Below are 23,456 nucleotides of genomic sequence, written 5' to 3' on the forward strand. Positions count from 1 at the left end.
CGTCCCAAATTAATTACACTGTTCCTCGCAGATTTAAAACATAAGGTTAAAGAATTCTACCTACTGCTACCACAGAACTCTTAAGTTGCTCCACTACCTTCGCATAGTGCATAAAGAACACCTTGGGTGACTACCAGCCGGTGTACAAACGAGGATCTTAAAAGACCATATAATTTAAAGAAATTTTATGTAAGAGGCAACTTTCCTTGGATCATGACTAACGGGTGTACTGTCTAGATCCATTCTGCGAATAACACGGGTGAGTTTCGCCCTTAGTTATAGAAAACTTTGAACCCAGGGTTTTTCTTCTGAACAGCTGTCCTCCCATAAAGTCTGGCGATTGTGTTGCCACTTGTTGAGGTACCAGCTGGTACGTGGTTGGAGGTTGTGCCACTATCTGAGGCACCGCAGTCACAGGAAGTTGTTGTTGATGTTACTGTCGGAAGGGTTTAGCTGGCCGAGAGGAAGGCCCAGGGTTTTTTGTCTTCCTTTTGGGTTGGGGACCCTCATCCGGAGAAGACATTCTCTTAAGATCTAAGCCCCACTTTTTGAGAAGGTTCCTATTCTCTGTGGCGGCCTTGTCTACTACCTCTTTAACCACTTCATTGGGAAAAAGGTCTTTACCCCAAATACGAGAGGAGATCAGTTTCCTCGGCTCGTACCGCACCGCAGCCGAGGCAAACACAAATTCTCTACAGGCTCTCCTAGCTTTAAAAAAGCTATAGAGATCCTTCGTAACTGTGGCCAGATGGGTTTTGGCCACAACCAAGAACATGTCCTAGTTCTTGGGGTCACTTGCCATCGTTTCTAGTGTCGTTTGCAATGAAAACGATGCCGTAAGTCTTTCCTTTTTCTCTTGCTCTCTATACAAGAGAGCAATATCAGCTTCCAGCTTCCCGACTGAGAAGGTAAGGTGTACGTCCTTCCAGTCTTCTTGGTCCAAGGGCAAGGTCAGAGATAACGGCTTGCACTCCTCCAAGGAGGGGCATGGTTTCCCTGCCTCCACTGCCTTTAAGGCTGCCTTATATCCCTTTTCCAAGAAGGGAAAGGCTCTGGTAGGAGAGGCCACAAAGGAGGGAAGCTTCTTACTCAAGGCGGGCATCTTTGAGTTAGAGAAGCCCCTCTCTTTCATCGAGCTCGCTAGTAACATCTGAGCTTTACTCTGGTCAAAAACTATGACCTCCTTCGGCTCCGTCTCCTCCTTTAAGGCTGGCTCCTTCCTAAGACGGACATAGCAGTCCGGATAAGAATCTTTGTTGGGCCAAAATTCCACTTCTTCCAGGGGAATTGCTCCCAACTTTTCTGAGATCACGATCTTCTCGGTTGTCATTGGCATGTGTTTGGCATACCTCCAAGGATTGGTATCCAAGCACAAAGGAAGATCCTTCACACTGAGCCACTTCTGGGGCCCACGTGATGCTGCAAGTCTACGTATCTCCAGTTTCATTACAGCTTCCTTCTCCTCATTCTTCCTTTGAATTTGTTGGATCATCTCAACAATGGAAGAAAGAGTCCTTCCCAGTTCATCTGGGATAGCAGACGATGTAGAAGGAACAGGTTCTGGGTCCGGAACCGATGTAACTGACACTTCGTCGATTTCTTGCTCTTCTACTTGAGGAGCTTGGAACAGCTCCTCCTCCTGACCTTCTCCTAGAAGGTCCTTCTCAGTAGACTCCAACACCTCCGACATCCTATCGTCCAATTGGATGTCTTGAAGGGCGGCCGAGACTTCAGAATCTACCGGATTCTGGGCAGTTGGTGTCTCCACCTGAGGCTGGGGGATGATTGCATCAGCCGATGCTTTAGGGAAAAGGTAGGCCCTCATCTTCTCTTTTGGAAGGTAGGGGCCTGAGGTGTTTTTTCTGAAAACCCCTCACCCAGGATCGTAATGTTTCCCTGGCAGCATCCCTTGACTCCGTCGACTTAGGGTCGTCAAAAGCCTCGGTAATCAGGTTAGAACAAACTGTACAAATCTGAGGGTCCCAATAGCGGAGATCACCTCTGGAGGCTGAGCATGCTGCGTGCCTCCTACAATATTGATCTCCACATTAGTTCTTACTGCGGACATTACAGAACACACTCCCGCACTTCGGATGGTCCTCCTGTAAAGAGAAGAAAAATCCATGAGTATCAAGTGAAGGTTTTCACTTATATTGAGACATTTAGCTTATATAGAAAAGCTATAAAAGAAAGAAGGAAAGACACATACTTGTATTTCCTGCCCAGTCAATTGCTGAAACCTCCCGAGATATTAAAACTAAGGTTAATTCTATTCTAGATTGCCTTATGTAATTTCCTAAACGGAAATTTAAGGTGTAGTTCGCACCTTGAGATAAAGTTATAATATACGGGATAGAAAGAATACAGAAAGAACTTACTTTCTATATATTGTACGGTCATAACAAAAGGCTGTACAAGATAACATTAAGTATGATGAAGAACTTTAGTGTTATCACAAGCTCTGTACAGTAGTTTCTGCTAATGCAGTGTGTACTACACTACAAATATAGCAACTACTGTACATCGCATGCTGTTGTGTCGGCTAGCACGCGCAGGTACGTGCCGGCGTGCGCCTGCACGTGCTGGCCGGCATCTACCCCTGTATAATTCAAAGATGTACTATCTTTCACTAATAGGCGGCAGCCCACTGATTCGCGACTGTGTGCCGGCCGGCAATCATTGCCAGCCGACAGCTGAAAACACTAATACCCGGCCTCCGGCCGCTAATCGTAGTGGCCAGCAGATTCGGGTTGTGTTTCCACTGCCGGCAGGCAAAGGTAATAATACCCATGGCCGCCGACAGTAGCCAAGAACCAGAGAACCTCCACCTGCCCGGCTGTCGGCTGTTAAGCCGGTAGCCGGGTTAGGGGTGCAACACAATAGTTAGAGAAACAGTATGGATGTAAGGTTATAAGGCGGCATTGCCATACGACCTTCCATCCAGAAAGAGTGAACATATGGAAGGGGAGAATGTAGCATTCAGGCTTCCAAAGAATCCATAGCCTGCCGGGCTCTACCGGCAAACATGGAAGGGAGACCAAGGGAGGTTTGGGGTTCACTCTGCAAAGAACAAAGGGTCTCTGCCGGCCGACACGTAATGCCAACCGGCAGAGAGCAGAGCCGGTCCTCCATCCTAACCTATACTAGGTACGGAAGTAGGACTGCGGCCAAAAGAAAATAAAAAAAAGAGAGGTGGGGAAGGGATAAGGGTCCTATAGACTTCGTTCTAGCAAGAGACACACTCAGCAGTTAGGGAAGCTCATCTTAACCTAGAGTTGTCTATTAGGGAGGAAGACTGGCAATACTTGCTATCTTCCTCCCAACCAGAACAAAGTTAGGTGAAGTTATTTCGCCGGGCAACAGAGAAAACTCATTCTTCAGCCCGAGAAAAACAACACAGGACAGTCTGCTAGGCCACTAGAGGAAGGAATCATCTCTCACAGAATCCTTCCAATGTGGATTAGGGAAGCAAAGCTTCCTGTGTCCGCCCCTAACCTAGCAAAGGAGATTCATTCTCTATGCTAGGAAGAAGCAGACCACAGACTAGAAAACTCTTATGTTCTGCCCTAACCTAAAAGACCAGTCACTCTGGTTATCAGGTCAGGACAGACATATCCTAGAATAGTTATACCTGAATTATTATACAGATAGAACCACTAGGATTAAGCCAAATGCTTACAGAGGGAGAGAGGGATTGAACTTAGCCTCCGGAGGAGAAAAGAACAATCCGGGATGTGCGAAAGTATGCTAGAATACTAGACTAGGTAAGGTGAGAATCGATTACCTAAATCACCGAAACTCTCTCGAATACAATCTTGGAAAAAACATTCAACAATATCTTACATGTATAAAATATTTGCCTATAGCTTCAATAATAACACTCGGAAAAACTTATATTATGCATGAAAGTACTAGTGCCAGACGTCTAGGCTACGAAGCCTCGCGAAGGGCAAGATCGGTACCTCGACCCGTGTCGAAATCACCGAACTAAAAACTGATGGTATAATATAAGCATTCCTAGAGGAGCTAAATAGCTAAATTATTAAAGCATAACAAACCGGGAATGTCGCTCCATCTAACTAAATGACCCATAAGAGCGAGCGATAGCATCCAGAATGCCTCCGGTAGGCAACAGCTCTTGTTTACGTTAACATCACTTTAATTTAATTCAAAACGACAAGAGCTTACATTTATACATAGTGAAGATAATACTCAACTTTCCAGAGGCAGAAGAGGCTGGAGAAGTCATCAAAATGTTAAATAAAATCCAAAATAACGAGAGAACACAAGGGAAAACACCGAGTAGTAGAGCTACACGAAAAGGAATAAAGAGGGCGCTACCGCCTTCATCAGATACACACTAGAAACGAAATATTAGAGATGCCTTATGAGCGGCTCTCTTTTCATTCTCGTTTCAGATTCTTGTCACTGTACCCCCTCGAAGCGTTAATACTGTTTGGGGTGAAGATAGCTATGTGACGTGTCAAGAATACGTCCTCTGATATTATGCGATATCCCTGCAAGATTATTTAGGGATATTCGCTCCAGGAGTTAGAATTCTGGATACCTTAAGGTAAAATTCTCTGGGAATATCACTGTAGTCAAATATACCCTAGAAAGCTACCTAATAGGAACTTCCATCAGGATGACATGGCCTGAGCCCAAAAATATTATTTTGATGATGCAGTATTTGCAAAAAAATTTTGGCGCTGGGAACGCTTGGCTGGCAGGTAAAAATATTGAAGTGTTTGGTGTTAGAAATTATAAAGTTCAGTTGAAGAATTTTGGTAACATGTTATGAAAACGCCATGCTGATCAATTAATGCTTAGATACACTCCTAATTATGATGACTGTATTGTTCCTATTCGTATCCCAGCAAATTGTAAATTCTCTTAACCTATTTTGTCTCCTACTCCAACTGTTAGAAGTTCTGATACTGGTTTAAGCAGTGAGAATAGTAACAATTTTAGTGACTGAATTGTTGAGCCTTGAGTCTGCCATTGCAGATAAGTCAATTCCTAGTAACATGCTATTGCCTGAACCAGTACCACTACGTAGATCGGTTAGAGTGGTTAAACCACCTGATAGACTGCTTTAATTACAGAGGATATCTTACTCTAAAGGAAAAGGAAATGTCATATATTGATTTATCATTATTATCATTATTTTACTACTGAACATAACAGAGTTTTATTAATTATTTTGTTTGCTTATTATCTTATGATCCCTGTAGCCACGGGGACATAACAACAATTACAATAGCGCCAACGTATCCCTACTTGTCATAACAGGTGACTAAAAGGGACGGGATGAGGGGGCTGGGAACTCCCTCTCCTGTATTATATGTTCCTGTGAGACATCGAAGAGGTGGAGCTGGGGTGAGAGTGACTGCTCCCCGCACTCAAGTTTTGGGGTGTCTGAATGTGCGTGGATGTAGTACGATAAAGAGTAAAAGATGTGAGATTGGAAGTAGGTTTAGGAATAGAAGGATGGATATATTGGCTTTGTGTGAGACAAAGATAGAAGGGAAGGGTGAAGTGATGTTTGGTGAAGTGATGTTTGGTGAAGTGACTGGTAGAGTATCTGGGATTGAGAGAGGAAGAGCAAGAGAGGATGTGGCTTTATTGCTGAGTGAATGGATGACAGATAAAGTAGTGGAATAGAAGGAGATATCATCTAAGTTAATGTGGGTAAGGGTTAGGTTGGATAGGAAATGTTGGGCTTTTGTTAGTGTGTATGGGCCAGTTGTGAGAAAAGTGAAGAGTGGAAAGAGTTCTGGAATGAATTAACTAGGTGTGTAGAAGGACTGGGTAGAAGGAATTATGTAGTTGTCATGGATGACTTAAATGCAAGAGTGGGTGCTGGAGAGGTAGTAGGTCTCATTTGGAAGTAAGGCGTACCAGGAGAAAATGAGAGTGGTAGATATGTGTGTGTTGAGCAAGAGATGGTGATAAGTTCTAGCTTTTACAAAAAGAAAGATAAAAACAAGTATACATGGGTAAGAGTGCCAAATGGAAGAGTGGTAGAAACGGCTTTAATGGACTATGTGTTGATAACTAAAAAAATCTTTGGAAGATTGAGAGACGTGCATGTGTTTGGGCGTATGGCTAACGGTATGTCTGATAATATTTGGGTGGAAGGAAATTTAGTTGTAGCAAAAGAGTGGCGAAATAAAGTGAGGGGATGTAAAAGGGAGCTAGCGAGGGTTGAAGAGTTAATAAAACCTGAGGCAAAAAGTGAATATCAAGAAAAGTTGAAAATGGCATGTGGTAGAGTGAAAGCGAGAGAAACTGGTAATTTAGAGGTGGAGTGGGAGTTAGTAAAAGAAAATTTTGTTGGGATTACAAGTGATGTGTGTAGCAAGAAGATTGTTGGAAGTAGCATGAGGAAGGGTAGTAAATGGTTGAATGAAGGAGTGAAGGTAAAAGTGAAAGAGAAAAAGAGGGCATTTGAAGAATGGCTGCAGAGTAATAGTGTAGAGAAGTTTGAAAGATATAGAGAGAAAAATGTGGAAGTAAAGTGCAAAGTAACTGAGGTAAAGAGGGTGGCTGCCCTGAGATGGGGTCAAGGGTTGAGTCGTTCATATGAAGAGAATAAGAAGTAGTTTTGGAAAGAAGTGAAGAGAGTAAGGAAGGCTGGTTCAAGAATTGAAGAGACAGTAAAAGATGGAAATGGAAGGTTGTTAAAAGAAGAGGAGGTAAGGAAAAGGTGGGCAGAATATTTTGAAAGTTTACTGAATGTTGAGGATAATAGGGAGGCAGATATAATTGCTGTTGCAGGTGTTGAGGTGCCAGTGATGAGAGATGATAATGAGACAGAGATTACAAGGGAGGAAGTCGGGAGAGCACTAGATGAAACGAGAGTAGGAAAAGCACCTGGTATGGATGGTGTGAAAACTGAGATGTTAAAGGAAGGGGGTGTGACTGTACTTGAATGGTTGGTGAGATTGTTTAATATGTGTTTTATTTTGTCAATGGTACCAGTAGATTGGGTTTGTGCATGTATTGTACCACTATATAAGGGTAAGGGAGATGTGCATGAGTGTTGTAATTCAAGGCGTATTAGTTTAAGTGTGGCTGGAAAAGTGTATGGTAGAGTACTGATTAAAAGGATTAAGGACAAGATAGAGTGTTAGATCTTAAACTAGGCAGGATCAAGAAATGACAGTCAGCGTTGTTTCTTATCTTCATTGCAACTGACGCTGCTGCATCATGCACAGCGGAAGGAAATACAGATAGCCCGTGACGTAGACAATGACGTCACTTATGTGGGCGGAGCTTAGGCGCTGCAAGCAGCCTCATCTTACATCTCCCTCCCAAAATATTACGAGGGTAATATTTTCAAAACTTATAAATGACAATATCAAAAGAAGATATGATAAACAAAATTCTATACTCTCTTAATGTAAAACATCAGACATATAAGGTAAATCATAATCGTAATAATTAATGGTAACGTTCAGAGAGAGAGAGAGAGAGAGAGAGAGAGAGAGAGAGAGAGAGAGAGAGAGAGAGAGAGAGAGAGAGAGAGAGATAACAACATCGACAGCATTAACGTAACCTCAATGAAACAATAATTACATCAGCATTGTAAGATGTGCACTAAAATTGAGTCGTGAATGCAACACCAACCTAATTTAAAATTTCCTACAAAATATGATTTTGTAAATGAAATCAATGCACATCTAAGTGCAGTGAAATAAAACAGAATTTTTCATTTTATAAATGCAAGATCAAAGCAGAGATAATTAAACATAATCGTTCATCCAGGCAGGGGCCTCTCTCTTCCTTGGAGGCCGTACCTCTGGCGCTGATGGGGGAAACTTAGGCTCATGACCCACTTCGTCGTCGGTAGGAGTGGCTCCTCTTGTCTCATTGACGGGCAGTTCAGTGACCTTGAGGTGTCTTCTGTTCCTTATGGACGGACGCCCACTACCATCTAGTCTCACGATGTACTGTCTATGAGGTCGTTGCTCGACTATGATTCCCAGCCTGTCCCAGGCCTTGGTCATCTGGTTCTGAATCCTAACGTGAGTGCCTGGCTGTAAGGGCGTTAGCCTCCTGTCGCTGCCGCTTTCGATTATCTTCTCCTTTTTCTCTGCCACTTGAAGTTCTCTTTTTCTAATGGATTTTCTCCAGTGTTGGTCTATCATATAATTGAGTTTTGCAGTCGGTACACCATCCCGTAACTGTCTCCCAGTTGCCAGTTGCGCCGGAGATTTATTTATACCTCTTAAAGGCGTGTTCAGGTATTGTAGCATGGCCAATGATACCTTGTCGTTATCGAGGCTTCCAGTCCCACTGATACTTGTTCTAATTATCCTTTTCGCGGACTTAACCGCGGCCTCGGCTCTCCCATTTGACTGCGGATAGTGGGCCGATGATAGGCGTATGTCAACTCTCCATCTCCTATAGAAGGTCATCATCTCTTCACTCACCAGGTTGGTGCCGCCGTCGGTAGACAATTGTTCGGGTGCTCCCCATCGAGTGAAGTAATGCTGAAGTTTTGTCATGACCTTTGCAGACGAGGTGCCATTGGGGAAGTGGGCTATTTCTAGCCAGCCTGTAAGCCTGTCACAATATGCCATATACATGCGTCCTTCGAGCTGAAACAGGTCCATGACAGTCTGTTGGAACGGATACTCTGGGGCAGGGGTCATTTTCATGACTTCGGCAGGAAGTGATGGTGCGTGGGCGTCGCACGATGTATATCGTGAACGATGATACTGGAGGTCACCCTCGATGCCTGGCCAATAGACCGAATGTCTCGCTCTCCTCAACATTGTATCTAGGCCTTGATGTCCAGCATGGAGGTTGGCGGTTATCTGGTGACGGAGCCCTTCGGGAATGACAAGGCGGATGCAGTTGTCGTTGAAACAGTATGTGACCAGGTTACCAGATATAGAGAGACGTTCTCTGATGCCGTAGAAGGGCCTCAAACATGCAATTTCTTGAGATTTCTTCGGGTTCCAATCCCCTGCATTCACTCGAGCGACTAGCAGCTGATATGCTGGGTCGTCCAGGGCTGCCTCTTCAACAGTTTTCTCGTCTATAGTGCACTGCTCCTGTAGGTTTTCTGCGATTGCTGACACCATGGCAATCGTTAATTCTTCGTTGAAGCTCGCATCCTGTCCATCTGGCGTCGTCCTCAGGGTAGGAAAACGAGAGAGAAAGTCAGCAGCATGACTTCTCTTGCCTGGTAGATACTTAACGTTGAAATTATACAATAATGTTTTCTCCTTTAATCTAAACAGTCTGGGGTTGGTAATGTCGCCGAGACTCCTATTGCCTAGCAACTTGACTAAGGGGCGGTGGTCCGTGACAATGGTTAAGTTCGGGCAGCCCAATAAGAACAACCTTGCCTTTTTTAAGCACCAAGCCACTGCAAGGGCTTCCCCCTCCACAGCTGCATACCCAGACTCGGCGGGCGTGAGGAACCGACTGCCGCAAAGTGCTATTCTCCAACCATCTCTACAACAGAAGGGGGTTTCGACGGAGGTGCAACTGCAATATTGTTGGAGGATGACGAAGCCCACCCCCTCCTTACTCCAGTCAGTGACTGCAACAGTCGGCCGCAGCTTATCGTAGTAGGTGAGGCCGTCCTTGGCCAACTTGCAGACGATGTCTTGCACTTGACGAAACTTTTCCTGAAGGTACTCATCCCAATAAACCTGTTTGCCCGAGGGCTTCTTCAGCAGGTCTCTAAAGTGGGTCATGATGGGCGCCGTTGTCAGGAAGGGGGCCAGCTGATTGACAAAACCATACCATGACCTGATGTCGGATATTGTGGGCTTTTGGGGCATAGAAAAACGTTTTATGGCAGATAAATAATCTTCTGAAGGCTTGTAGGAGTACCAACCGACGTCGAATCCGACAAATTCCACTTCTTTCTTGCAAAACTTGAATTTTTCTGGTTTCAAAGTGATGCCCTTGTATGCACAGACAGTAAGGAAGTCGTACACATGCCAAAAGGCGCTTTCTACGCTCGAATCGTACAGAAGTGTATCGTCCACACACTTAAACTTCCTGGGTACTTCTTCAATGGCATCATCGAAACGGCGTGTATATGCATCGGAGGCAGAACAATGTCCCATTGGTGTCCTTCGGTATTGGTACCTACCCCAAGGTGTAATGAACGTGGTTAGGGGTATGCTCTCCTTGTCCAGTTCTACCTGGTGAAATCCCCAATAGGCGTCGGCCACAGTCTTGTATGAGCAAAGGGGAATGCTGGATACCATATCGAAGGGCGTAGGGGTATGGTGCGTCTCCCTTCTACAACTTGCATTAAGTTTTTGGTAGTCGACCGTACGTCTGGGTTGCCCCGTTTTCTTTGCCACGACCACCATACGTGAACACCATTCCGTGGGCTCTCCAGGGGGAGCTCTTTGTAGGACCCCTCTCTTGACGTCCTCCTCCAACTGGGCTTTCACCTCCTTTTCCCAGTGCTTAGGTACCGACGCAGGTGTGTGGCATGCGTAAGGAACTGCGTCAGGTAATAAGTGAATACGGTGGGGTTCCCCATCCATTACCGGGAGGGGTTCTCTCTCGGTGTTGAAAGTCGTACTTGAAAAATGGGCTAATAACCAGTTTTCTAATCTGGCAATATTCTCCTCACTAGGGGGAAACGGAATGACCGGCGGTCTCACGGGTTGATCAGCTGCTTCCGCTAATGTAAGGGTTGTACTAGCTGCTGCGGGGGCAGAGTCCGTGAAGGGAGCGTGGTTAGGAAACGTTTCTGGCACAAGACCAAGTTTCTTGCAAGCATCCAGGGATAAATAAAAATCAATGGAGGACTTTACGAAGTATACTTCCTGAGTTGTATGCCTCCCCTTGTATTCTATGGTGCAAGAGGTTGAACCTAAACACTTCAGATGCAGATTGGCGAAGTCTCGCAATCCTCCCTTTAACCTCAGCTTAGCTGGTTTTATGTTCAACATCGCAAGAATAGCGGGTCCTGCAACACAAACCTGGGCACCAGTGTCCGGCACCACTCGGACGCAGGACCACTCTCCCAAGTTGGCCAAGCATACATCAACACGAATAGTGGGTTGTGGGGAGGGCCCATTCCGCAACCTTGCCTCTGCCGCCACGACTACTGCAATCACTGCACCCGCTATGTCCGACTCCTCGGCCAGACCACTAACGTTATTCCTGGCACTCCGCCCTCTGCAACACTTCTTCAGGTGACCGGTTTTACCGCACCCGTAACATGTCGTTCTTCTTGCGGGACATGACGAATACCCAGGGCTATGACGAGTACCACAATTACCATAAAGACTCAATTGTACTTTTACAGAGGTACTCCTGTCACACTTAGCAAGGGCAGCTGCCACCTCCACCTCGTGTTCCTCCTCGAACGCACCGAGAGCAGCCGCTCTAGGGGAGCTGCTAAGCCATGCCCTATTACGAAGGGCGTCGTCACGGGCGCCCTCGAATGCAATGTACATGACTCTAAGGGAATCGATATCACGGATATTATTGCATGATTGAAACACTTGCCTTTTGAGCACTTTATCACTTAGGCCTACCATGAGCTTGCACAAAAGCATATATTCGGATAAATCATGATTACAATTAGGGCATGTGAATGCACAATCAGTAGCCTTTTGCGTACACTTGATAAAATAATCATTGAAGGACTCACTGGGCTCTTGGGCCAAATCAAAAAACTCGAGCCACTGCACCGCTTGGTTAGAAGCTTTCACTACCATTTGCTTAACCGCATTATATGCCCCTTCAGTAGACAGGGCACTCCACTGGGCGTCAGTATACCTAGAATCGAGGGCACGTTGCAATATCGGAACACAATGCAGCCTTATATGGTGAACTGCCTCGATAGGCTTCAACTTACACAGTTGCAACCAACACTCCATTGACCATTTCCAAGACCTGAAGGCTGCAGGGGACACCTCAGCCTCGCACTTTTCCGGAGCTGCAGACGAAGGGATCCTTGGTTGGGGGACGTTGGTACCCCGGAGTGACAACGCTGTTATCTCGGCCTGAAGATTCTGGATGGCTTGTTGCTGGGTTTGCAACACTTGGTGAGCCTGCAGCACGGAAGCCGGCGACATCCTGACGCCGGTTCCAGAGGTTCCTGTCCTTGCAATCCTGCCCCTAGGGGATGCAAATGAGGGTCGTCTCGACGGTGGTGCCATGCTGTGCCACGGTTATTACAGTAGGTCCTCTTAAAATCCTACTCACTGCGCCATGTTAGATCTTAAACTAGGCAGGATCAAGAAATGACAGTCAGCGTTATTTCTTATCTTCATTGCAACTGACGCTGCTGCATCATGCACAGCGGAAGGAAATACAGATAGCCCGTGACGTAGACAATGACGTCACTTATGTGGGCGGAGCTTAGGCACTGCAAGCAGCCTCATCTTACACAGAGAATGCAATCTTCGAAGTATAGGGGGGTTTTAGAAGAGGTAGGGGATGTATGAATCAGATTTTTACAGTTAGGCAGATATGCGAGAAATATTTAGCAAAAGGTAAGGAGGTGTATCTTGCGTTTATGGATCTGGAGAAAGCGATGTCGAATGTGAGGAGGTTATATGGAATTGGTGGAAGGTTGTTGCAAGCATTGAAAAGTTTCTACAAAGGTAGTAAAGCATGTGTTAGGATAGGAAATGAAGTGAGCGATTGGTTTTCAATGAGAGTTGGGCTGAGACAGGGATGTCTGATGTCGCCATGGTTGTTTAACTTGTACGTTGATGGAGTGGTGACAGAGGTGAATGCTCAAGTGCATGGACGAGGATTGAAACTGATAGACGAGAATGATCATGAATGGGAGATAAATCAGTTGTTGTTTGCGGATAATACTGTACTGGTTGCAGACTCGGAAGAGAAGCTTGGCCGATTAGTGACAGAATTTGGAAGGGTATGTGAGAGAAGGAAGTTGAGAGTTAATGTAGATAAGTGTAAGGTTATGAGATGTACGAGAAGGGAAGGTGGTGCGAGACTGGATGTCATGTTGAATGAAGAGTTACTTGAGGAAGTAGATCAGTTTAAGTACTTGGGGTCTGTTTTGCAGCAAATGGTGGAGTGGAAGCAGATGTACGTCAGTGAGTGAATGAAGGATGCAAATTGTTGGGGGGCAGTGAAGGGAGTGGTAAAGAATAGAAGGTTAGACATAAATGGAAAGAGAGTTCTGTATGAGAAAGTGATTGCACCAACTGTGATGTATGGATCAGAGTTGTGGAGAATGAAAGTGACGGAGAGACAGAAATTGAATGTGTTTGAGATGAAGTGTCTGAGGAGTATGGCTGGTGTATCTCGAGTAGATAGGGTTAGGGACGAAATAGTGTGGGTGAGAACGGGTGTAAGAAATGATTTAGCAGCTAGAGTGGATATGAATGTGTTGAGGTTAGGGACGAAATAGTGTGGGTGAGAACGGGTGTAAGAAATGATTTAGCAGCTAGAGTGGATATGAATGTGTTGAGGTGGTTTGGCCATGTTGAAAGAATGGAAAATGGCTGTCTGCTAAAGAAGGTGATGAATGTAAGAGTTGATGGGAGAAGTACAAGAGGAAGGCCAAGGTTTGGGTGAATGGATGAAGTGAAGAAAGCTCTGGGTGATAAGAGGATAGATGTGAGAGAGGCAAGAGAGCGTGCTAGAAATAGGAATGAATGGTGAGCAATTGTGACACAGTTCTGGTAGGTCCTGCTGCTTCTTCGGGTCGCCTTGGATGACCACGGAGGTAGCAGCAGTATGGAATTCAGTGTTATGAAGCTTCATCTGTGATGGATAACGGGGGAGGGTGGGCTTAGGCACCCTTGTAGTACCAGCCGAACTCGTTTGAGTCCCTCGTCAGACTGGGAGGAGCGCAGAGAGGAAAGGTCCCCTTTTTTTTTCATTTGTTTGATGTTGGCTACCTCCCACAATTGGGGGAATTGCCTTGGCATGTAGTTAGAATTATTTTACATTATAAATGATTGAACCCTCTTCCATAGATTGTTTGATTGATTGATTTATGAAATTTTTGGCCCAAAGCCAAACGCCGGAGCTGCAAGGCCATTCAGCGCATAAATATCTTTTAGAGAAGAATATTAGTATGTAAATAAAGGTAAAACATAATTAGATTAAATCTATACAACAGATTAAAATTTAAAATCACAATAAAACCAACAGGTTAAAATTTAAAATCACAATAAAACCAAAGATCTATAACTCATAAAAAATACCAATTTCTTTTAAAAACTGTACAACCTGCTCCACTGGAGCAGTCTCACCTAAAATTTCCCCAAGGGACATATTAATTAAATTATTTTTCCTACGTTGACATCTAAAAACAGTACAGGACACTAAAGTATGTTCAACGGTTATATCTACTTGGCAAGCAGAGCAGCGAGGAGTCAGCCTATACGCCCCACCTGCCATCAGATACCTAAGAGTATAATGTGTGTGCCCTTTACGTAAACGTGTTAAAACTTTGCCAGATCCTCTGTCCACCTGTAAATGCAACCAGGGTTGAACAGAAGGCCTAATTGACTTTAATTTGAAATTATTATTTAAATCAGACCAGTGGGCCTTTTAAAATCGGAAACTGGGACACCTATGCTGGAAATGTGATTAAGCCTAGTTGCAGCCTTAGCTGCAACGTCGGCTCGCTCATTTCCTACAATTCCAACATGGGACGGAACCCAGCAAAACTTAATCGTAAAAAGCTTTCTATTCACTAAAATATAAAACCAATCTTGTATCTCTTGCACCAAATGATGACAAGAGACTAAACTTCTTAATGCTAATAAAACACTCAATGAGTCGGTAAAAATGGTAAGAATTGTGTTAGAAAAATTATTATAAAAAATAAATTTCAAAGCAGTCAAAACCGCTAACAGTTCTGCCGTAAAAATAGAGGAACTTGGCGGGAGCCTTTTTTTAATTACAATCTCAGTTGTCACTACAGAGCAACCCTCACCACCAGAACTCTTGGAACCATTTGTATAAATGTGATAAGCATTATCATGCTCGGAAGCATGAGATAGGAAACTAGACCTTAACTGTTAATCTGAGCTGTTCCTTTTACTATCCATAACCGGTCAAATCGCTATCTTAGGCCTATTCTAAGGAGGATATTTTGAAGGGATAATTTCAGCCACTGTAGGGGAAAGTAATTCCACGTCAATAGCTGAGGCTTCTAGTCTTACTTCTTGTGGTTTGGGCAACCTAGTCCTAGTTGGTTCTCTATCAACGGGTTGCTTTACAAACTTAAAATTTGGGTTGGGTTTCGAGGTAAGAACACGAGACATATACCTCAAACCCAACTCTTCCCGACGAATAAAAAGGTGAGGAATCTCTGAATTCACGTTTAAACTATCTATAGGTGATTTCCTATACGCACCTGTGCAAATTCTTAAAGCCATGTTAAGAACCACATCAAGTTTTTCTAAAGTGGTTTTGCATGCAGATCCATATATCTGGCATCCATAATCTATTTTAATTAGGCACAATGCCTGGTATATCCTCAACAGACATGTTCTATCAGCTCCCCAGTTGAAAGCAGACACAACTTTAAGGATATTAAGTCTAAGTTTCCCGTTACATACCCCCTCATTGATATGGTGAGAGAAAGTGAATTTCTTATCAAATCAACACCAAGGTACTTTAGGCTATCTTCGTATGGTAAAATGGAATCGTTCAAAAACAACGTAGGAATCTCTTCCATTCTTCTCAGTTGACAAAAACGTATGGCTTTAGTTTTTTTCTGGAGAGAATTTGAACCCTCTAGCACTGGCCGAAGATGTAGCAGCATTAATAGCAGTCTGGATTTTAGGACATTCTTCAACAGCTGATGATTTGCTACAAACTACTGTATAGTCACCAGCAAAAGCCAAACCATGCACCTCAACAAGAACTTGTTCAAGTAGACCGTTAATAGCTACCTTGAAAAGTCTTGGACTAAGAACGCTTCCCTGAGGCAATCCTTCTTCTTGAGGGTAAGCTGATTAAATAAGCGAGCCAATTCTCACTTTCAAGTACCTATCTGACAAAATATCTTGAATACAATAAAACATATTACCCACAATACCCCATCAACGAGTTGCTTAAGGATACCCCCTCGCCAGGTAGTATCGTTGGTGAATCCCTTAATAGAGATTTAGCTAAAATTAGTGCATGGTACAAATTATGGGGTATGAAGTTGAATCCTAACAAAACTCAAAGTATGATTGTAAGTAGGTCAAGGACGGTGGCTCCTCAACATCCGGATCTCACTATTGATAATGTTTCTTTAAATTTGTATGACTTTTAACATTTTAGGTGTGATTCTCGACAGCAAATTTACTTTTGAGAAACACATTAGGTCTGTGTCTTCTTCAATTGCACAAAAAAAATGGCTTATTGGGAAAGTCTTACAAGATTTTCGGTGATCAATCTATTTTGAAGAAGTGTTTTAATTCTTTCATTCTACCTCGTTTTGAGTATTGTTCTCCTGTCTGGTGTTCAGCAGCTGATTCTCATCTTAATTTGTTGGACAGAAACTTACGGTCTATTAAATTTCTTATTCCTGATCTAGATATTAATCTTTGGCACCGTCGTTCAATTAGTTCATTATGCATGTTGCATAAGATTTTTCATAACTGAACATCCTTTACATTCAGATCTCCCGGGACAATTCTATCCTGTTCGTAATACTAGGCAGGCAGTGTGGCGGGATGTTGCAATAACAAACCCCACACCCTTGAATCTTACTTACTGGCAATTGTCTCCTCAACACATACTTTCCCCTTACGTTATCATAAACTGGACTCTTAGACAAAAGGACAAACAAAACAAAAAATACCCTTAATACTATATTTCTTAAAACTAAAACGCTCAACATAAATAATCCACAATCAAAATAATAATCACACTTACAACTAATCATAAACTTCACACTAAATATACAATAACCACCATTCAAATAATCAACAAAACCCCTAACAAAACTTAAATCAACCGCACACCAACACCCAAATAAATATCCGTGTTTATATATATATTTTATAGACACCAGCACTGTCTATACACACAAGCCAACTGTCTTTTATGGCACAACACCACTATATGAAACCCGAAGACTGTCTTAAATTTCCATAACGGCCTTAACTCCTCGGGGTCATGGGTGTCATCGCCGTCGATAGCATCATCATCAGCATCATCATCATCATACGAAATCTTAAATCACAGGCCTAGGTCATCAACAGTTCATCAATCCAATAAAACAGTCCAACCAAAATCGTAATACAGGCCAATTCATCAACAATACATCCACTTTCTGAAAAACTTTGGTCTCTCCAAAGGAGGAATTACGGCCTGAAAATGAAAAAAAAGAAAAACATTCACGAACACTCCTAACTAACTGAACTATCGCACTATAATCAAAGATAAATAATAAATTGTTCCTATCATTCACGATCACGGCAAGCAAAGATAAACAAAACTGTACTTTTTAAATAAATAATCACTTCCTCGCTGATAATACAAAAATGATAAATCCAGCGTTCACACAACTGACGGTTACAGCAGTCAAATCAAAATAAGCATTCACCCAAGACATTCACCACTGTCGTAACCTAACTAAAAACATAAACAAACAATCTCATTTGTACCAACAGTCTTTTTCACCACCAACGATCGATACACTAACTACTTTCGCTCGCTGACACAATCTCTCTCTCTCTCTCTCTCTCTCTCTCTCTCTCTCTCTCTCTCTCTCTCTCTCTCTCTCTCTCTCTCTCTCTCTCAGGATTTGGCAAAAAAAAATTAAAATAAAATAAATAAATCCTCCCCAGCAGTTAATTCTAATAGCCATTCTCCATCAAGAGGCTCAATACTACACAGTATTCTAGAAGTTTTATTCCAGCTGTTACCAAGTTGTGGAGTGATCTTCCTAATCGAGTAGTTGAATCAGTAGAACTTCAAAAGTTCAAAGCTGGAGCAAATGTTTTTATGTTGACCAGGCTGACATGAGTCTTTTTATAGTTTATATATGAAATATCTGTTTTTGACGTTGTTAATAGTTTATATATGACATATCTGTTTTGACGTTGTTACTGTTTTTAGAATGGTATATTGTTAATTTATTCTCATCATTTATCTATTTCCTTATTTCCTTTCCTCGCTGGGCTATTTTTTCCTATTGGAGCCCTTGGGCTTATAGCATCTTGCTTTTCCAAGTAGGGTTGTAGCTTGGCTAGTAATAATAATAATAATAATAATAATAATAATAATAATAATAATAATAATAATAATAATAACAAAGAATACTGCAATGGTCTGGTTTTGCATAGCAAAGGCATTCTGGACTTCTCGCGTGAGGAACATCAAAGTTTCATTGGTATTTCTATTTTTCCTGAAACCAAACTATCTGTTTGATAAAAGATTCTTCGATTCCAAATACCACACTAGTTGAGTATTGACCATTCTCTCATAAATCTTGCTAACACAACTAGTTAGAAAAATTGGCCTATAATTTTTTTGGGAGGTACGAATCCTTTAATGGTTTTATAATAGGAACTATTATCGATATTATCCAGGACTTAGGGGAAGTTCCTGAAATCCAAAAACTATTTAAAATATCTAAAATAAATTGTTTTGTACTTTTTGGTAGATTAAAAATCAGGGAGTTTAAAATATCATCTTCCCCAGGCGATGTTGGGGAAGACAATGAAATTGCATTATCCAATTCTTCCATGGTAAAAGGAAGATTGTAAGACTCTAAATTTGTACTAACAGGAGGAAAAACTTTAGTAGTTCCTAATATCCCTGAATGCTGCAGGATAGTGTAGGGCACTAGATATATTCGAAAAATGCCTACCAAATTCTTCGGCTACTTCAGGATCAGATATAAAGAGACCATCAATCTTTAATATAGGCAAGGGAGATGGACAAAATTTTCCTTGCAACTTTCGGATTCTATTCCAGACTAATGAGAGAGGGGAATTATATTTCAATTCGCTTATATATTTAATAAATGATTCTCTCCTTGCCTGCTTAAAAGTTTTCTTTTGATTAGCCAGAGCTCTTCTGTATGTTATTTCATTGGCTAAACAAGGGTATCTACGATATCTCTTTAAATAAGAGCTTGGTCCATTTATTCAAATGTCTTTATTATTGAACAATGACCACGGTCAATCTGAAATGAACATAAAACATATTTAGAATAAATGATGAACAATGTATATAACTCAAATGAACACAAAACATATTAAGAATAAATGATGAACAATGTATATATGTAATGATTAGAATAGTAATATTACATGTTTAAAACAAATGACGTAATATGTCATGTTGGTTGGAAGAGCTGGCCGTGAGATTTGCTATGGTCAACTCAAATTGTGTACAGGATGTAAGATGCTGAGTTGTCATTCTTTCTTAGTGTCAACACATTAACTCTTCGTGTGAAAGTTTGTGACGTCACCGGATGCAGGTGTCTTCCGATTCCGTCACTTATCCAAATTAAAGCAAGTGTACGATTTTTGGGATATCAGTAATTTGTTCAGTTCTTGTCTAAACTTCACCAGAATTGGTCATGTGGACCAACACAGCTTCCTCCAGTGATGGAGATGTTTAACTCAGTTGTTTATATACAATAAAACTTAAAAAACCACCAAGATGTGTTCAATAAACCATCTAAATACATCTGAAAACAACTCATACTCAAATGTGTGCTTAAGACAGTAGCACACCAATAAATGGTGGCAGCGCTTAAACTCAAAGACAGCGGTTATACTCTAAGAATTAGAGAAATATCTTCAAGACTTCAAAAATAAATAGCTGTAAAACCAGAGATATATCTTCAAGACTTCAACATAAAAGCTGTAATACCTGATAAAGATCTTCAAGAACTCAGAACTATCTACAAATATCTACAATTTTGACTGAGTCCAACGAAAATGCTAACACCAACATATGTTAGTATACAAATAGAATCTTCAATCAACATCCTAGGAAACCCAAGGACTGGCATTCAACTATTGCAAAACATATCCAGGAAGACCTACATTCTACAAGAAACTAGAACGAGACATCGCTAACAAAACATCAAGAGAGAGAGAGAGAGAGACGACTCGACTACATATAAAGCTAAGTACAAAGATTTTGTATTCATTTCAGTTTGTGCAGTGAAGTGTAGTTGTCACAAGTCGTTAGTCAAATATTACTGGGGTGAGTGAATTCCTAAACTTTGTTATAAGAAACTCCGAATTCTCATTTAGAATTTTTCTTTCTTTGTGCTAATTCCTTTTTCTTTCATAAACTCTTGGGGGGAAATGTATTGGGATTAGTAACATTGTTGGGGGAATTTTATTATACATATGCGTTTACGCAGTGGGCGTCTGTACTCATATAGATATTTTGATAGGATTGAAAGGGGTCAAAGAGATAGAAAAAAAAAGAATACAGCAGTCATGGCTCCTCCTGTCAGCCCTACCCCTGGACCTAGTGGTGTAGGCCAGGCTAATCCTCCTCCAATTGTGACGCTTGTAAATGCCAGGTCAGCAATCCTTCCTTTTCAAGGCCGTGTCAACGGGTTCTTGCCACAAAATGTGGAGTCATGGATTTCATCCGTTGATGCCCATTTAAATGCCAAACAAATCGTAGATCCTTTTGTACAATTACAAGAAGCTAAAAGTTTTATAGATTTTTCTAAGGGGGATGCGAGTGCGTATTTAAGAGGTGTTTCATTTCAGGAAGCAGTTACTTGGGATGATTTCAAAGTTAGGTTACGCGCGATCTATGGGGGTGAAGAAGCTTTGGATGTGGTGTTAACGTTACGAAATACACTTAATCAAGCCACTATGAATCGGCTTAATGTTGTTGAGAGAGCAGCTCTCATAGCTGATAGGCTTAACGAATATCAGGACATTTTAGGTAATTCCACTTGGGTTACTAACGATAATATCTCCGTGAAAGATTTTTTACGATTAATGTATTTAACTTGCATGACACTTATGTTGCCTGAAGCTTTAGTGCGGTGCTTTGATAAGAAGTTAATGCCTGCAAGTACGGAATTGGATGTCTATAAACAGATAAAGAAGCACATGTCCAAGTGTCCAGATCTCGATCCCGTGTTAACTCAAGTTTTTGCTAAGAATGAAACAAAACCACAAACAGTGAACGTAATTAATAATCCAGTAGCGGGAGTGACGTGTTACAACTGCAAACGTCAAGGTCACATAAGCGCAGACTGTAGAACGAAATTTTGTTCAGTTCACAACACAGGATCACATTCTTATAGTCAATGTTACGCGCGTAAGACACAACAATATCCTAGAAATACACAGTCAATTCCACAGTCAGTTCCATATGGAAATAAAAAGAAAAATCCTCATTTTAACAATAAGAAGAAACAACAAAATGTCAATGCAGTTCAGAGTCCGAAACAAACAAACACTTCTTCAAATATCGCTGAGCCTGGGCCGTCAAACCAGACCTCGCAAAGTCAGCCTAATTTTCAGAATGTGCAGAACAAAGCAAATACCACATAGTTAACTCTAGAGGGGAAGAGAGTGATGTTGGGTCAAGGTCATTTATGTCAACATCAATAGTATTGAATAATCAATTTAATGTTTTATCAGATAAATGTGAGACAATAGATTTTCCTATGAAACACACGGCCGAATTAAGTAAAACAGTGCATGCTCCCGTAGATTTGCAACGAATTCATACAATAATAAGCCAAAATGAGTTACGGCCAACCTTATATGCTGTAAATTTAGAACACAAATCCTTTACGTTATTTTTTGACTCTGGTAGTCCACGTAATATTATGGATTTGAAGACGCATCATTTGTTGTTTTCGAACTTTCCGATTGAAAAATCAGGAATCAGACTTTCAGGTATAGGAAATAATGAATTAAACGTCATAGGCATAACTCATATTCAGTTCAGAATCGGTAATCGCACGTTTGCCGATACATTTGTTGTTGTGAAAAACATTAATATGTATCCAGCTGTAATTATAGGATACCCATCTATGGGAAATCAAAACATTATCTTAGCTCCTGCAAAGCACGGCGTGTATATCAAAGGGAAATTCTATAAGTCTTCTAATACTTTAAAGTCTGTTTTGGATAATAAGGAGACGACAAATGTAACCGTAACGTACGTTGAAGAACCAATAACTTGTCTCACTAATAAAGAAATAATACACGCGACCCAGCAGAATTCTCGTTCACCCGTAATATCATCTTGCACGCAATATATCGAACCAAACATACCTTCGAATTTAATAGTGCAAATAAAGAAAACACTACCGGGATCTGAAATATTAATCCTTTCCGATACTTTGAAAACCAACGGATTGTCTGTCACACAAGCTATTTATACAGTAGGCTCACATCAGCAATGTAATATCGAAGTCTGTAATCATTTAAATAACACTTTAGTAATTCACAAAAATCAACATATCTTGGATGTAGAAGTTTATAAACATCGTATTCTTACCGTTGCTGAAATCAATCACTCTCAATCAGTTGCGGATGAATCCCTTTTACGATCTATTAAAAATAAAATCAGTAAGGACATTCAAGACGAAGAAATTCAGCAGAAAATTTTTGAACTTTTAAATAAATATACAGATGTCTTTTCCACTACGGATGGATCCTTAGGGAAAACAGATGTGATCGAGCATCAAATAAGGTTAAAAGACAAACAGAAAATTATATATGTACCCTCGTACAGACTCCCTATGAAATTCCAGAATGAAATAAATGATGAAGTAGGTAAAATGTTAGAGGAAGGAGTCATTAGAAAATCAAATAGCCCTTATAATTTTCCTTTAATAGTTGTACCGAAAAAAGATCGAACATGGCGTATCTGTGTCGACTTTCGTCGTCTAAACGAGGAAACGATCCCTGATCGATTCCCAGTGCCATGTACTGACGATATTTTGTCTTTGTTAGGTCAGAATAAATATTTTACCAGTTTGGACTTACTTAAAGGCTTTCACCAGATATCATTAGAAGAAGATAGTATCCCATACACAGCCTTCAGCACAGCCAGGGGACATTATGAATTTTTACGGATGCCTTTTGGTTTACGTTGTGCTCCTATAACATTTACAAGAATGATTAACATAGTGTTTGGAGACTTGTTAGGGGATATATTGCATGCCTATATGGATGATCTTGTAATCTTTTCCAACACCTTAGAAGAACATCTACGTAAGTTAGAACTAGTACTACAGAGATTAAGACAACATAACTTAAGGGTAAAGATTAGTAAGTGTGAATTTTTCAAAACAGAATTAGTATATTTGGGTTTCATGGTGTCAAGCCAAGGTCTTAAAGTAGTCCATGATAAGGTGTCGGCTATACGTAATTTTCCCATACCTACTAATGTCAAGGGAATACAGCAATTTCTGGGTTGTAGTGGATATTACAGGCGTTTTATACGCAACTATTCAATAATAGCCGCTCCTTTAACTGATCTTACGAAGAAGGGCGTAGATTTCATATGGTCTGAGCAAC

General features: G+C 41.5%; 1 pseudogene; it reads right to left on the bottom strand.

The window, feature by feature from the left end:
• The window catches only part of LOC137635776 (uncharacterized), a 127,678-nt pseudogene that overhangs the window by 40,655 nt on the left and 63,567 nt on the right, over positions 1 to 23,456 (bottom strand).

This window comes from Palaemon carinicauda, unplaced genomic scaffold (genome assembly GCF_036898095.1).
Source record: "Palaemon carinicauda isolate YSFRI2023 unplaced genomic scaffold, ASM3689809v2 scaffold172, whole genome shotgun sequence".
In the NCBI taxonomy this organism is placed as follows: Eukaryota; Metazoa; Arthropoda; class Malacostraca; order Decapoda; family Palaemonidae; genus Palaemon; species Palaemon carinicauda.